We start from the raw sequence: 13,904 nt of genomic DNA on the forward strand, positions 1-13,904 counted from the left end.
TCAATAAAGCAGAATTCTATGTTCTTCTGGAACTCTCTTGCTTTTTCAACAATCCAGCAGATGTTGGCAATTTGATCTCTGGCTCCTCTGCCTTTTCTAAATCCAGCTTGAACATCTGGAAGTTCATGGTTCACATACTGTTGAAGCCTGCCTTGGAGAATTTTGAGCATTACTTGGCTAGTGTGTGAGATGAGTGTGATTGTGCAGTAGTTTGAGCATTCTTTGGTATTGCCTTTCTTTGGGATTGGAATGAAAACTGACCTTTTCCAGTCCTGTGGCCACTGCTAACTTTTCCAAATTTGCTGGCATATTGAGTGCAGCACTTCCACAGCATCATCTTTTAGGATTTGAAATGGCTATCACCTCCACTAGCTTTGTTCATAGTGATGCTTTCTAAGGCCCACTTGCCTCCACATTCCAGGATGTCTAGCTCCAGGTGAGTGATCACACCGTCATGGTTATCTGAGTCATGAAGATCTTTTGTACAGTTCTTCCGTGTATTCTTGCCACCTCTTGATATCTTCTGCTTCTGTTAGGTCCATACCATTTCTGTCCTTAACTGTACCCATATTTGCATGAAATGTTCCCTTGGTACCTCTAATTTTCTTGAAGAGATCTCTAGTCTTTCCCATTCTATTGTTTTCCTCTATTTCTTTGCACTAATCGCTGAGGAAAGCTTTCTTATCTCTCCTAGCTATTCTTTGGAAGTCTGCATTCACACAGGTATATCTTTCCTTTTCTCCTTTGCCTTTAACTTCTCTTATTTTCTCAGCTATTTGTAACACCTCCTCAGACAACCATATTGCCTTTTTGCATTTCCTTTTCTTGGGGATGGTCTTGATCACTGCCTCCTGTACAATGTCATGAACCTCTGTCGATAGTTCTTCAGGCACCCTGTCTATCAGATCTAATCCCTTGAATCTATTTGTCACTTCCACTGTATAATTGTAAGGGATTTGGTTTAGGTCATACCTGGATGGTCTAATAGTTTTCCCTATTTTCTTCAGTTTCAGTCTGAATTTGGCAATAAGGAATTCATGATCTGAGCCACAGTCAGCTCCTGGTCTTGTTTTTGCTGGCTGTATAGAGCTTCCTTGGTGGCTCAGAGGGTAAAGAGTCTACCTGCAATACAGGAGACTTGGGTTTGATCCCTGGATTGGGAAGATCCCCTGAAGAGAGAAATGGCAACCCAGTCCTGTACTCTTGCCTGGACAATCCCATGGATGGAGGAATCTGGTAGGCTACAGTCTATGGAGTCATAAGGAGTCAGACATGACTGAGCGACTTCACTTTCACTTCTCATTTTGGCTGCAAAGATAGTCAATCTGATTTCAGTATTGACCATCTGATGATGTCCATGTATAGAGTCTTCTCTTGTGTTGTTGGAAGATGGTATTTGCTATGACCAGTGCGTTCTCTTGACAAAACTCTGTTAGCCTTTGACCTGCTTCGTTTTGTACTCCAAGGCCAAATTTGCCTGTTACTCCAGTTATCTCTTAACTTCCTACTTTGGCATTCCAGCCCTCTATAATGAAAACGATATCTGTTTTGGATGTTAGTTCTAGAAGGTTTTGTAGGTCTTCGTAGAACCATTCAACTTCAGCTTCTTCAACATTACTGGTCAGGGCATAGATGTTACTATAATTTTGAATGGTTATCTCTCCACCAACCAATCAGATAATGTCCACCAACTGATCACACCCTCTTTGAATCATTACTGTGAAACTCCTCACTACCACCTCCAGGTCAGGACACATAGTTTGAGGGCATGAGCCCCCTGTGGCCCCCTTTGCCTGGCACATCAATAAAACTATTCTTCTCTACTTCACCTAAAACTCTGTCTCTGAGATTTAATTTGGTGGCAGGGTGCAGAGCTTGCTTCAGCTTCAGTTTTCATTTCCTCCCATATCTGTCTTAATGAATAATGGCTGATTATCTTTTTAGCTTAGTTTAAGGATTGTCAAAATACTACTCTGTTGCCTACTCTACTCAGTTTCTATACCTCAAGTCTTCCTTCCTTCCTTCCTTCCTTTTTCAGCTTTTGTGGAACCCTATACCAAGGTCACAGGATTGAAATCTCTGGAACTGACCAAGCCCCATAGCAACAGTTGCCATGAGCCTCTGGATCTAAATGAGCTAGTTTCCTGATCCCATATTAGGTAAAATACCCACCCTATTACCCACCCTATAGCATCCTAAACAATCACTCAATGCCACCACTCCAGTGGGTGTTTTCTGTCTTGAGGCTATAAAAATTGGCTCAGTTCAGTTCAGTTTCTCAGTCATGTCCAACTCTTTGTGACCCCATGGACTGCAGCATGCCAGGCTTCCCTGTCCATCACCAACTCCCAGAGCTTACTCAAACTCATGTCCATCAAGTTGGTGATGCCATCCAACCATTTCACTCTCTGTCATCCCCTTCTCCTCTTGCCTTTAATCTTTCCCAGCATCAGGGTCTTTTCAATTGAGTCAGTTCTTCACATCAGGTGGCCAAAATATTGGACTTTCAGCTTCAACATCAATCCTTCCAATAAATATTCTGGACTGATTTCCTTTAGTCCTGAAGGAAATGGACTTTTTGGATCTCCTTGCAGTCCAAGGGACTCTGAAGAGTCTTCTCCCACACCACAGTTCAAAAGCATCAGTTCTTCAATGATCAGCTTTTTTTACACTCCAACTCTCACATACATCTATGACTACTGGAAAAACCATAGCTTTGACTAGATGGACCTTTATCAGCAAAGTAATGTCTCTGCTTTTTAATATGCAGTCCAGGTTGGTCATAGCTCTTCTTCCAAGGAGCAATAACTGTGATTTGGGACAATTAGAAATGTTGAAAAGTAAGATCACATTAAACAGTGGAGTGGAACAAAAATTAAGAATCAGAAAACACTTCTGAACTGAGTTTGCCAATTAAGCAAGCAAGCTCATATCTATCTTTTGAACATATGGCAGAGTAGAAGGATGTCTGCTCATCTTCTTCTGGGAAAACTCCAAAGTTATAACTCCCCGCTGAACAACCATCACCAGGAGAATGTTGGGTCCCACCAAAAAGAGTACCCCATGTCCAAAGGCAAAGGAGAAGCCCCAGCAAGGTGGTAGGAGCGGTGAAATTGCATTTAAAATCAAACCCTATACCCGCCAGAGACACTCAGAGGGATCAAACAAAACTTGTGCACACCAGGATCCAGAGGCCCCACAGAGACTGAGCCAGAACTGTGTTTGAGTGTTTCCTACAGAGGTGCGGGTCAGCAGTGGCCTGCCACAGGGGCAGGGGCTCTGGCTGCAGCAGACTTGGGTATGGCAAAAGCCCTCTTGCAGGAGGTCGCCATTCAGCCCACCACAGAGCCACCGGAACTTCCACAGGACTGGGGAAACAGACTCTTGGAGGGCACAAAGAAAACCTTGTGCACACCAGGCCTCAGGAGAAAGGAGCAGTGACCCCACGAGAGACTGACCCAGACTTGCCCAAGAGTGTCCAGAAGGCTCCAGCAGAGGTGTCGGTCAGCAGTGGCCTGCTGCAAGGTTGGGGGCACTGAGTGCGGCAGTGAATGTATGGGACTTTTTGAAGGAGGTCCCCACAATCTTCATTACCTCCGGTCAAACAACAGGGAGGGAACGCAGCCCCACCCATCAACAGAAAATTGGATTAAAGATTTACTGAGCATGGCCCCACCCCTCAGTCAGGCTCTCCCATCAGGAAATTTCCATAAAAATTGGCTGCTGCTGCTGCTGCTGCTAAGTCGTTTCAGTCCCAGAGACGGCAGCCCACCAGGCTCCCCATCCCTTGGGTTCTCCAGGCAAGAACACTGGAGTGGGTTGCCATTTTCTTCTCCAATGCATGAAAGTGAAAAGTGAAAGGGAAGTCACTCAGTCGTGTCCGACTCTTAGCGACCCCATGGACCCCAGCCTAACAGACTCCTCCGTCCATGGGATTTTCCAGGCAAGAGTACTGGAGAGGGGTGCCTGCAAAAGGGTTCAGTTCTCCCTTGAGCCTGCCTGCTGTTCTAACAGCATCCCACTCTAGTAAACTTTATTCTCCTCTCATTCTGCCTCATGTCTAGAAATTCTTTTCCAATCCACATTCAGACCATGACACCTTCTTTCTTTCTTTTTTTTTTTTTTGTAAATTAATTAATTTATTTTAATTGGAGGCTAATTACTTTACAATACTGTAGTGGTTTTTGCTATACATTTGTATGAATCAACCATGGGTGTACATGTGTCTCCATCCTGCCCCCTCCCACCTCCCTCCCCATCCCATCCCTCTGGGTTATCCCAGTGCACCAGCCCTGAGCACCCTGTCTCATGCATTGAACCTGGACTGGCGATCCATCTCACATATGGTAACATATATGTTTCAATGCTATTCTTTCAAATCATTCCACCCTCGCCTTCTCCCACAGAGTCCAAAAGTGTGTTCTTTATATTTGTATCTCTTTTGCTGTCTCTCACATAGGGTCATCATTACCATCTTTCTAAATTCCATATATATGTGTTAATATACTGTATTGGTGTTTTTCTTTCTTACTTACTTCACTCTGTATAATAGGCTCCAGTTTCATCCACCTCATTAGAACTGATTCAAATGCATTCTTTTTAATAGCTGAGTAACATTCCATTGTGCATATGTACCACAGCTTTCTTATCCATTCATCTGCCAATGGACATCTAGGTTGCTTCCATGTCCTGGCTATTATAAACAGTGCTGTGATGAACACTGGAGTACATGTGTCTCTTTCAATTCTGGTTTCCTTAGACACCTTCTTTCTTTCTCTCTCTCTCTTTATCTTCCTTCCTTTCTTTTTTGCTAAATTCAACACATTTCCAAGTTACTTTGAAGATATCTTAACTGTTTTTTTTTTTTTTCAAATTTCCCAAATTGGTTGTTTTTCACTCTTTCTCTCTTCTCTGTCTTGGACACAGGACACTCCACCACTGCAGAGATTCCCTAATGGACAATAACACAAATACATATCCTGAAGCACCTACCATTTAAGGGTCTCTTCATAGGAAGATATAGTTTCCTTTATTTATTAACGGCACTGGGAGAACAACAATATGGGGATGGTAGCACTCTCCAGATGTTGAGAAGTCTGGCTTGGTTTGGGGGCTGCTGTTGCCTATTTTCTCTTCTAATGTAGTCATAGTCCCTGAAGGGAATCCAAGCATAAAAGATGCAAAGAAACAGTGAATTGAAAGGCCTCTATGGGTACAAGTCTAAGTTGACTATGTTTATGCCGGTGACATTCATTTCCTGCCTGCTGCCAGCTCTGAAATCTTGGTTAGACAGAAGAGCAGAAGTTAATTGCCTCAGAGAAAAGGTCCCTGCATTAATTGTCACGTTAAAGTTCACATCACATTAAAGCTTTGAGCTCAGGTTCCTCTTAGCAGCTGGGCTCAGAGGAGCCATGGAATCTCATGTCTGTATATAATGACTGTTCTCCAGAGAAATTTTCCACTTCCACTGAGACTGGAATGGAAAAATATTTAGCTTGAACTATAATTTTAAAACCTCAGCAGGTCCAGGAAGCCTAGGAGAGAGAGGAAAGGATTTTGTCAGAGAAGTGGAGGTCTGAATGAGATACGCCAAGAAGGGGTAATACTCAGGAGGCAGACTGAAGTGAACCAATGTGACTATGAAGGGCAGAGGAGCCTGGCAGGCTACAGCCCATGAGGTCACAAAGAGTCAGACACAACTGAGCAACTAACACTTTCACACTTTTACTTAGCTAATTATATTAAAGGGAGACTATGATCAATATCATAGAACAATTGAGATAATATCCAGTGGGAGTCATGAGGATGAAAAAAATAATAATTTGTTCTCATGCGATAGGGGATGTCTTTTAGAAGAATTAATATTTATGTTAGACCTTAAACAAAAGACATTTTTCAGACTTCTGTTTCAACCTCCACCCTTCTGTAACAGACGAAGACAATAGTCCTTTGAATCATACTGATTTGCTGGTAACCAAAGGTGAAATCAACACAAAGAGCAGGGTCCTGGTTTCTCTACCAAGAAGGGGCTTCCTAGGTGCCTGAAGAAGTAGAGAACCCACCCACCAATGCAGGAGATGCAGGTTCGACCCCTGCGTAAGGAAGATCCCCTGGAAAAGGAAGTGGCAACCCACTTCAGTATTCTTGCCTAGAAAATCCCATGGACAGAGAAGCCTGGCGGGATACAGTCCATGCGGCCACAAAGAGTCAGACATGACTGAGTGACTGAACTCAGCACAAGTATAGGACGAGGACTGGACAGTCACTTAGTCCATTATCCTGTTTCCGTGCAAGGCATTCAATCTTCCAGCACAAATAGTTGTTAATTGATTTCATACTCCCTTGTAATGTCTCATACTCTGGTGTAATTTAAGACCAGTTTCCTCTCATTCAGTGGAAGCTTATTACTTGCTATTAATATAACCATTCATACTCCAGAAAAAAGTCAGCTTATATACACACCAAACACAATGGACATGAGTTTGAGCAAACTCTGGGAGGTAATGAAGGACAGCGAAGTCTGGCGTGTTGCAGTTCATGGGGTGGCAAAGAATCAGACACAAATTAGGGATTGGACAACAACAATATATTCCTGTAGTTAATCACATTCTCTATCACATGATCTTTTAAAGAAAAACAGACATTATATTTTCTACTCACTATGCATTTTTGAGTGTCTTCCTTAAACCCTCCCAGCTCATCAAAGTATCCTATAAGTTGAAGCCTAAAGAATTGGAGCTTGAGCCCTGGGAATGCAGAAGTCAGGACTGAGAACAAGGAAACTGATTGTCCTCATCTCCCACTCTACTCAAGGTCTATCCATCATTTCATTTGAACATACCAATGGCCAGACCACCTTAAAATGATATGATACTATAAATTCACAGTCAGTTAGCCTAAATTCCAAATAGTTTCATTGAAAAAATGAAAGGACTTGCATTGGCATTTGAAATTAAAAACAACAACAGCAATTGGCTTCTCTTTTGGCTGTGCTGGTTCTAGTTGTAGGGAGAACGAGGGTACTCTCCAGGTGTGGGACACAGGCTTCTCATTGCAATGGCTTCTCTTGTTGCCGAGCATGAACTCTAGGGGGCGTGGGGCTTCAGTAGTTGAATTGCCCTGTAGCACATGGGATCTTCCCAGACCAGGCAGTGGCAGGTGGCTTCTTAACCACTGGACCATTAGGAAAGTCCCGCAATTGGCCTTTTAAGTGTGTCTGTAGGTCCCAGCATTGTGTGAATGCAGCCTCCTCAGTGGAGGCTGTGGCCCTGGACTCTCTGCATCAAATCTGACTGAGTAGCAAACCATACTCTGCTCGCTTTACGTGTTGCTTCCTCTTGGCTTAAATGTGTTTAACCTTTGGAACAGAGCATTTGCTATTCATCTCCTAATGAGGCTCTTTGACTTAAGTCTTTGAGGTTTATTCATCTGAGTGGTTTTGCTTAAGCCTGCAGAAAAAAGAAAGGAAATAAAAACATTGCGAGGTTTAATACCGACTTTTTGGTTTTTTAGAAAACCTGAACCGAGGAGTCTGCCGATGAAGACCTGGTGGTTGTCTTAGCCTTTTGATTACATGGAAGTGCAGGCAGGCTAATGCTCAGGCTCAGCTGGGTGGTGTCTAGGTTAACATTGCTTACAGTATCAACAGCAGTTAGTCTCCCCAAAGGGCTGTTTCTTGAATTTGTAGAGGGAAGTAGGGGGTTATTATTTCCGATCATAATATTTATTATATTGAGTTGGCCAAAGAGTTCATTCAGGTTTTCCATACCAGCGTACAATATTTACTATGACTGTTACAGGAGTAAGGAAATCAATGACCAGAAATTAATCTTTCCTAAATAATTTCCTAGGAACAGGGCTAGATTTTAGGGGAAAGGACTTTCTGGATCTGTGTGAAATGTCCTGGACTGGGAATCAAGAGACCTGGTACTAACAAGCTAAGTATGTCTAGTTGGGTCATGTCATCCATTGGGTCTTAAGTTTTCTTTCCATAAAAAGGTACACTAATCTCTCTCCTCCCTAACACTCAAGGATACTGTGAACACTGTGTGGGGCAAAAGATATTAAAAGTCGTTAACATAGCTGTTGTTGTTGTCCAGTTGCTAAGTGCTTTCTGACTCTGCAACCCATGGACTGTAGCCATCCAGGCTCCTCTGTCCTCCACTGACTCCCAGAGTTTGCTCGTGTCTATTGAATTGGTGAAGCAGGAAAAATATGTGCTTTCTTTGTCTCTTTTGTCCTGATGGAGCAAATCAGACCTATTTCTCCATCGATTTCCCTATGCCCACATACAGGGGTTTCAGATTTGAAGGTAACAGGTACACCTGCAGGACTCCCACTTTGGACACAGAATAATGCCCAGAAATTATTGGACTGAGGATCCTGGACTTGGGACAAGAACAGTATAGGCACTTCTGCTAACTATCCACTTCTTAAAGAATGTCATTAGAATTAGAGGCAGGAGACTTCCCTGGGAGCCCAGTGGTTAAAACTTCACCTTCCAATGCAGGGGCTGTGGGTTCAAACCCTGGCTAGGGAGCTAAGATCCCACCTGCCTCATGGCAAAAAAATAAAAAAATGTAAAATAGATCAATATTGTAACAAATTCAATAAAGACTTTAAATGATCCACATTTTTAAAAATCTTTAAAAAAACAAATTAGAGGTGGGAAAAATCTACATATCACATATTAAAGCAAAAGGAGACCTGTATAGATGAAAATCTCTAGAATAGATTTCATGGATTGTGAAATAACCAAAAACATTCCATTTGCAGTGACTAAAGCAGGTATACTTATAAGGAGGTGATGAAGGGGCTGATGGAATTGCTGCTCATTGTTAGTAGGAGGTGTGAAAACTCCTTACCCCAAACCTGACAAAGAATTGAGCACTAGTCCTGGTCTTTAGCATAACCCATATTTGGAGCAGAGAAAAATGAATAATCCACGTTTCCTTGGGGGCTGGAAATTCATGGGTCTGGTTTCAGAAATCCCTGCAGACAGTTTGGTTCAGTGATGAGGCTTGTTCGATCCTCCTACTCAGGCACACTCAGAGCACGTACAGTTGACCAGACATTCACCAGTGTCTCAGAGGCAAGATTCCATGACTTTTAGTCTGGTTTCCATCCAATCAGAATCACTGTCCGCAGAGATCTTGCTCAGAGACAGGTCTCTTCACAATATACAGAATTCAGAAAAATGGAAAATGGGCTTTGAATAGAGCTTGGACTTTGAAGTCAGACAAACATAGAATCGAATCCCAGTGCCATCGATTATGATCTAGAAAATGACACGTTATCCCTGTGCTTCAATGTCTCTCTGTCAATTGATAATAATTGTGTCTTCCTTCTGTGACTGTTGGGAGGATTAAAAGCACCCTGGAATTCTTTCTGACATGGCCAAGAAGTCCTGTATGATGGATCCCTTCTCCTTTATGTAAGGTTTAGGAGTATTTGGCACCCAGCAGGCACCTTCCTGGTAGAAACAATGGTTATACCTGCATTTGTACAAGTTCAAGAGAAGACATAATATGTGCTTCATACAGAGATAATTTAGAATATTCCTAAAAGAACAAGAATCTGAATTCTCTAAATATGGCAACCAGATTATTAAGCAGTTTCCTGGAGCCATATCTTTGTTTTTTGTTTATTTGTAAGTGTATTTATTTCTCTATCTGCAAAGGAAAGATAATATTGGCATTATTATTTGGAAAACTTGATTCACAGCAGCGAAAATATCTTTCAAACACCTAAGTAACCCTAGGTCTTTCAGGAAGTATTGCATGTTTTGGGATTCCCTGGTGGCTCAGTGGTAAAGAATCTGCATGCAATGCAAGAGACACGGGTTCCATCCCTGAGTCAGGAAGATCTCCTGGAGGAGGACATGGCAACCCAATCTGGTATTCTTGCCTGGAGAATCCTATGGACAGAGGAGCCTGGTGGGCTACAGTCTGTTTAATTAGTCCCAAATTCCTTTGAAATGAGCTAGAGTGAAGGCAACTGCTTAACCTAATATACTGTCAATACATATTTCCAGCATAATGACCCTATTTTTTAAAGTAGAAAATGAGGGTTAAAATCATAGTCCAATAACAAAGCAATTCAATCTGGAATACACATAACAAATACTTCTTACATAATGATGACTAACAAATGATAATCTCATCCTTTAGGTATTTGTTATTATTATTAGTTTTTAGGGTTATCTTTAGTCTTTATCTATTAAGGAGCCAGCCCATTTTAGAGATTAAATATATTAGAGAGAAACAGACACTAAAATGTATAATGGGGAAGGAGAAAGGAAGGCTTGAGAAAGTTGAGCGAGGTAAGCTAGTCTGGTAGAGTTGGTAAAATGCCATAGTACCAAAAAGAGATTGAATCCTGGTATAATTGTTAAGAGGTGGCACAGCAAGATTTGGGGAGATAAAAGGAAGAGATGTGTTTAAAACAGTAAGCAAAGAAGATGGCTGCCTTTTCCGCCCTCCAGGTCCTAGTGAAATTTGCAGAATTAATGAACTAATATCTACAAAGTACTTAGAGACTATGGAATGAAAGAACTATAGAAGCCCCAAGTAGTAGTATAATTTTATTAAACACTTATTGAACATGATACAGAATGTATAGGTACCTATACTTTCTACCCAGAGGGTTGAGAATGTAATTGCAATGTTTTTATTAATCATCTCAGGAGCAGAGGGAATTCTAGCTAACTAATATGTTTGATATATCTCTGAAGAATTCAGATGGATATTCCATCTGGTCAACATCATTTGCTCCCCAAATATTTAGAACATAATTGTAATGTTGTCACTATACAGTACTAATACTGACACTGATACAAATGATGATAATAAAAACTAAAGTAGTAATATGCCAGAAACTTTGGTATGTATTCAGTTTCAGTTCAGTCGCTCAGTCATGTCCGACCCTTTGCGACCCCATGAATCACAGCATGCCAGGCCACCCTGTCCATCATCAACTCCCGGAGTTCACTCAGACTCATGTCCATCGAGTCAGCGATGCCATCCAGCCATCTCATCCTCTGTCGTCCCCTTTTCCTCCTGCCCCCAATCCCTCCCAGCATCGGAGTCTTTTCCACTGAGTCAACTCTTCGCATGAGGTGGCCAAAGTACTGGAGTTTCAGCTTCAGCATCATTCTTTCCAAAGAAATCCCAGGACTGATCTCCTTCAGAATGGACTAGTTGGATCTCCTTGGAGTCCAAGGGACTCTCAAGAGTCTTCTCCAACACCACAGTTCAAAAGCATCAATTCTTCGGCGCTCAGCTTTCTTCACAGTCCAACTCTCACATCCATACATGACCACAGGAAAAACCATAGCCTTGAGTAGATGGACCTTAGTCAGCAAAGTATTACATGTATGTAATCTATAATCTTGACAATAAATTCTGAGAGAGAAGATTAACATCCTCATTATAGAGATGAATAAACTGAGACCTATAGAAGTTATCTGATACTACATAGCTAAGTAAAGAATCCACCTGCAATAAGGGAGACCTGGGTTTGATCCCTGGGTTGGAGAGATTCCCTGGAGAAGGGTAGTGCTACTCACTCCAATATTCTGGCCTGGAGAATTCCATGGTTACAGTCCATGGGGTCGCAAAGAGTCAGACACGACTAAGTCACTTTCACTTTTTTCATACAACTAGGAAGTAATGTATTTGACCCTATAAGCCAGCAAAGACTAGCTCCTGCATCATGATTTTTTGTTTTTATTTTTTCATTATCATATAAGACAGTTGGATAGTCCAGGATTATAATAAAAGTGATATGACCTTGTCTTTAAGAGTTCTTTACATGTGTTCCATAGACCTTCTGTATGTATTTATGGAATGTCATTAAATGCTTTACCACCTTGTATAATTAATGTTATGCTTTTTTTTTTTCCCCTAGTGAATAAGTCTAGACACTTCATCAGATTCTTGAAGGAGTTCATAGTCCAAACAGGGGTAAGAACCACTGTGCCCACCTTGTTTTTCAGTCCCTAAGTCATGTCCGACTCTTTTGTGACCCCATGGACTGTAGCCCACCAGGCTTCTCTGTCCATGAGGTTTCCCAGGCAAGAATACTGGAGTGGGTTGCCATTTCCTTCTCCAGGGGATTTTCCTGATTCAGGGATCTAACCTGCATTTCCTGCACTGACAGGAATGTTCTTTACTGCTGAGCCAACAGGTGAGCCCTGTGCCTACCTTGAGGAAACTCTCCATATTGAGCAGAGTCCAAAAATTTACAATGAGTCTAATTCTTAACAACTCAGCTCAGACATTAGGGTTGTCAAGGTATGTCTCTGGCGGGGCAGGGGTGGGGTGGGGTGTGACGGGGGTGGGGAATGAGTGGCAGATTCAGGATCTTGCTTTCAGTTCCCTTAGCTGACTTCCATCTCCTCTGTTTTTCAGTCTGTTCTTGTGAGCCAGATACTGGAAAACATGCCAAGGGCTGTTCCCAGCCTAGTCCCAGGTTCTAGTTCTGCACATGCTCCCTGACTCCCACAGAAGAGACAGATACAACTTCATGGATGTACAACCCAGGATAAACCCTTATTCAAAACATTAATTTGCATACTAACTATTTGTTTATGTGTTCATCCCCTTCATCAGACTCTATGTTTTCCCTAAGCAAAAGCTGTATTATATTCATCTTTTGATTTCATACAGCTCCTTTATAGAGCATAGTACCTAGAATATAGTCAGTACTCAACAAAAAATAAATTGTTGTATACATAGGTGGATAGATTAAGTGAATGTATTTATTACAGGCTTGAAAGCTAAGACATTGAAAGATGTATATTAATGGACAAGAACTCACTAATTTTGTTTGAGTTATAAACAGATGTTAGTAAAATCAATGATGAATATGAAAACAGAATACAGATCACACATGGATTGATACTTTCCCTATACTAACAGGTGTAGACTGATGATCTGGTATAGTAGAATTTTGCCATGGGTATTTTTAGGAGAATAAAGTTAGGTGATTGGAAAGCCATAGCATACTACAAAACTTATATCAGTTGTCCTGTCCTCTGCAAAGCCACTGTAGCTGACTTTCCAGCTCCTGCTTTCTGCAATTTTGCTTAATAAAGAGTGAAGGCCTCTCAGGCACACAAAAATCTAATAGTAACATCTCAGCAATGTATTCAAGCTGCCACCTACCCATCTGAGCTACAGATCCTTGGAGGAGCCTAAAAGGACAGAAGAATTCCTGCTATTTTAGAGTATCTTTGACAGTGAAGAGGATAACAATTTTAAACAATCTATCAGACTTACATTTAGTGAAAATTCCTGGCTTGTTAGCCTGGCTAATCTTTGAGTTCTCTGTATTTGAACAGAAAACGCTGTTATCTCTTGTCCCATCCATTCCTGTGGTGAGCAATGGGTTGGTACTCACTGCTGGAACCAGTCTTGATGATATCATCCTCATCACCATGGGAACGCTGTCCTTTTACAGAGATGAGAGTTAAGTCCACCCTAAAAAAAGTCCAAGGGCTCTCTTGAAGTATAATCAGAATTCTCCAGTGGGATTTAGGTATAATCTGTGAGGGGTGACATGAAAGAATAAGTATTTCTGAATTTTACTGAAAGCCTACTGAATTCCAAGACTTAAAAAAAAGAAAATCTTATCCTCAAATAAAGAGATAAAAAGAGTATACTTTTACAAAGGCAGTTAGGTATTTACCCAGATGGATAATCTATGTTTTATACTTTCTAGGGTACACTAGAATATCCTTCCAACTCTCAAATGAGCCCTGCTGCCTGGCGTCTCAGGAGAATAGAACCTCAGAACAGAGACAAGTTGTCTGGACTTATTTTGGTATAGCTCTCCGGATCTTTCAGGTGGTGAAAGAGTTGAGCATTTGCTGCTCTTTGGTAAAGCATACTGACTTCATGAAT

The sequence above is a fragment of the Oryx dammah genome, unplaced genomic scaffold (genome assembly GCF_014754425.2).
Source record: "Oryx dammah isolate SB20612 unplaced genomic scaffold, SCBI_Odam_1.1 HiC_scaffold_15, whole genome shotgun sequence".
NCBI classification, from domain to species: Eukaryota; Metazoa; Chordata; class Mammalia; order Artiodactyla; family Bovidae; genus Oryx; species Oryx dammah.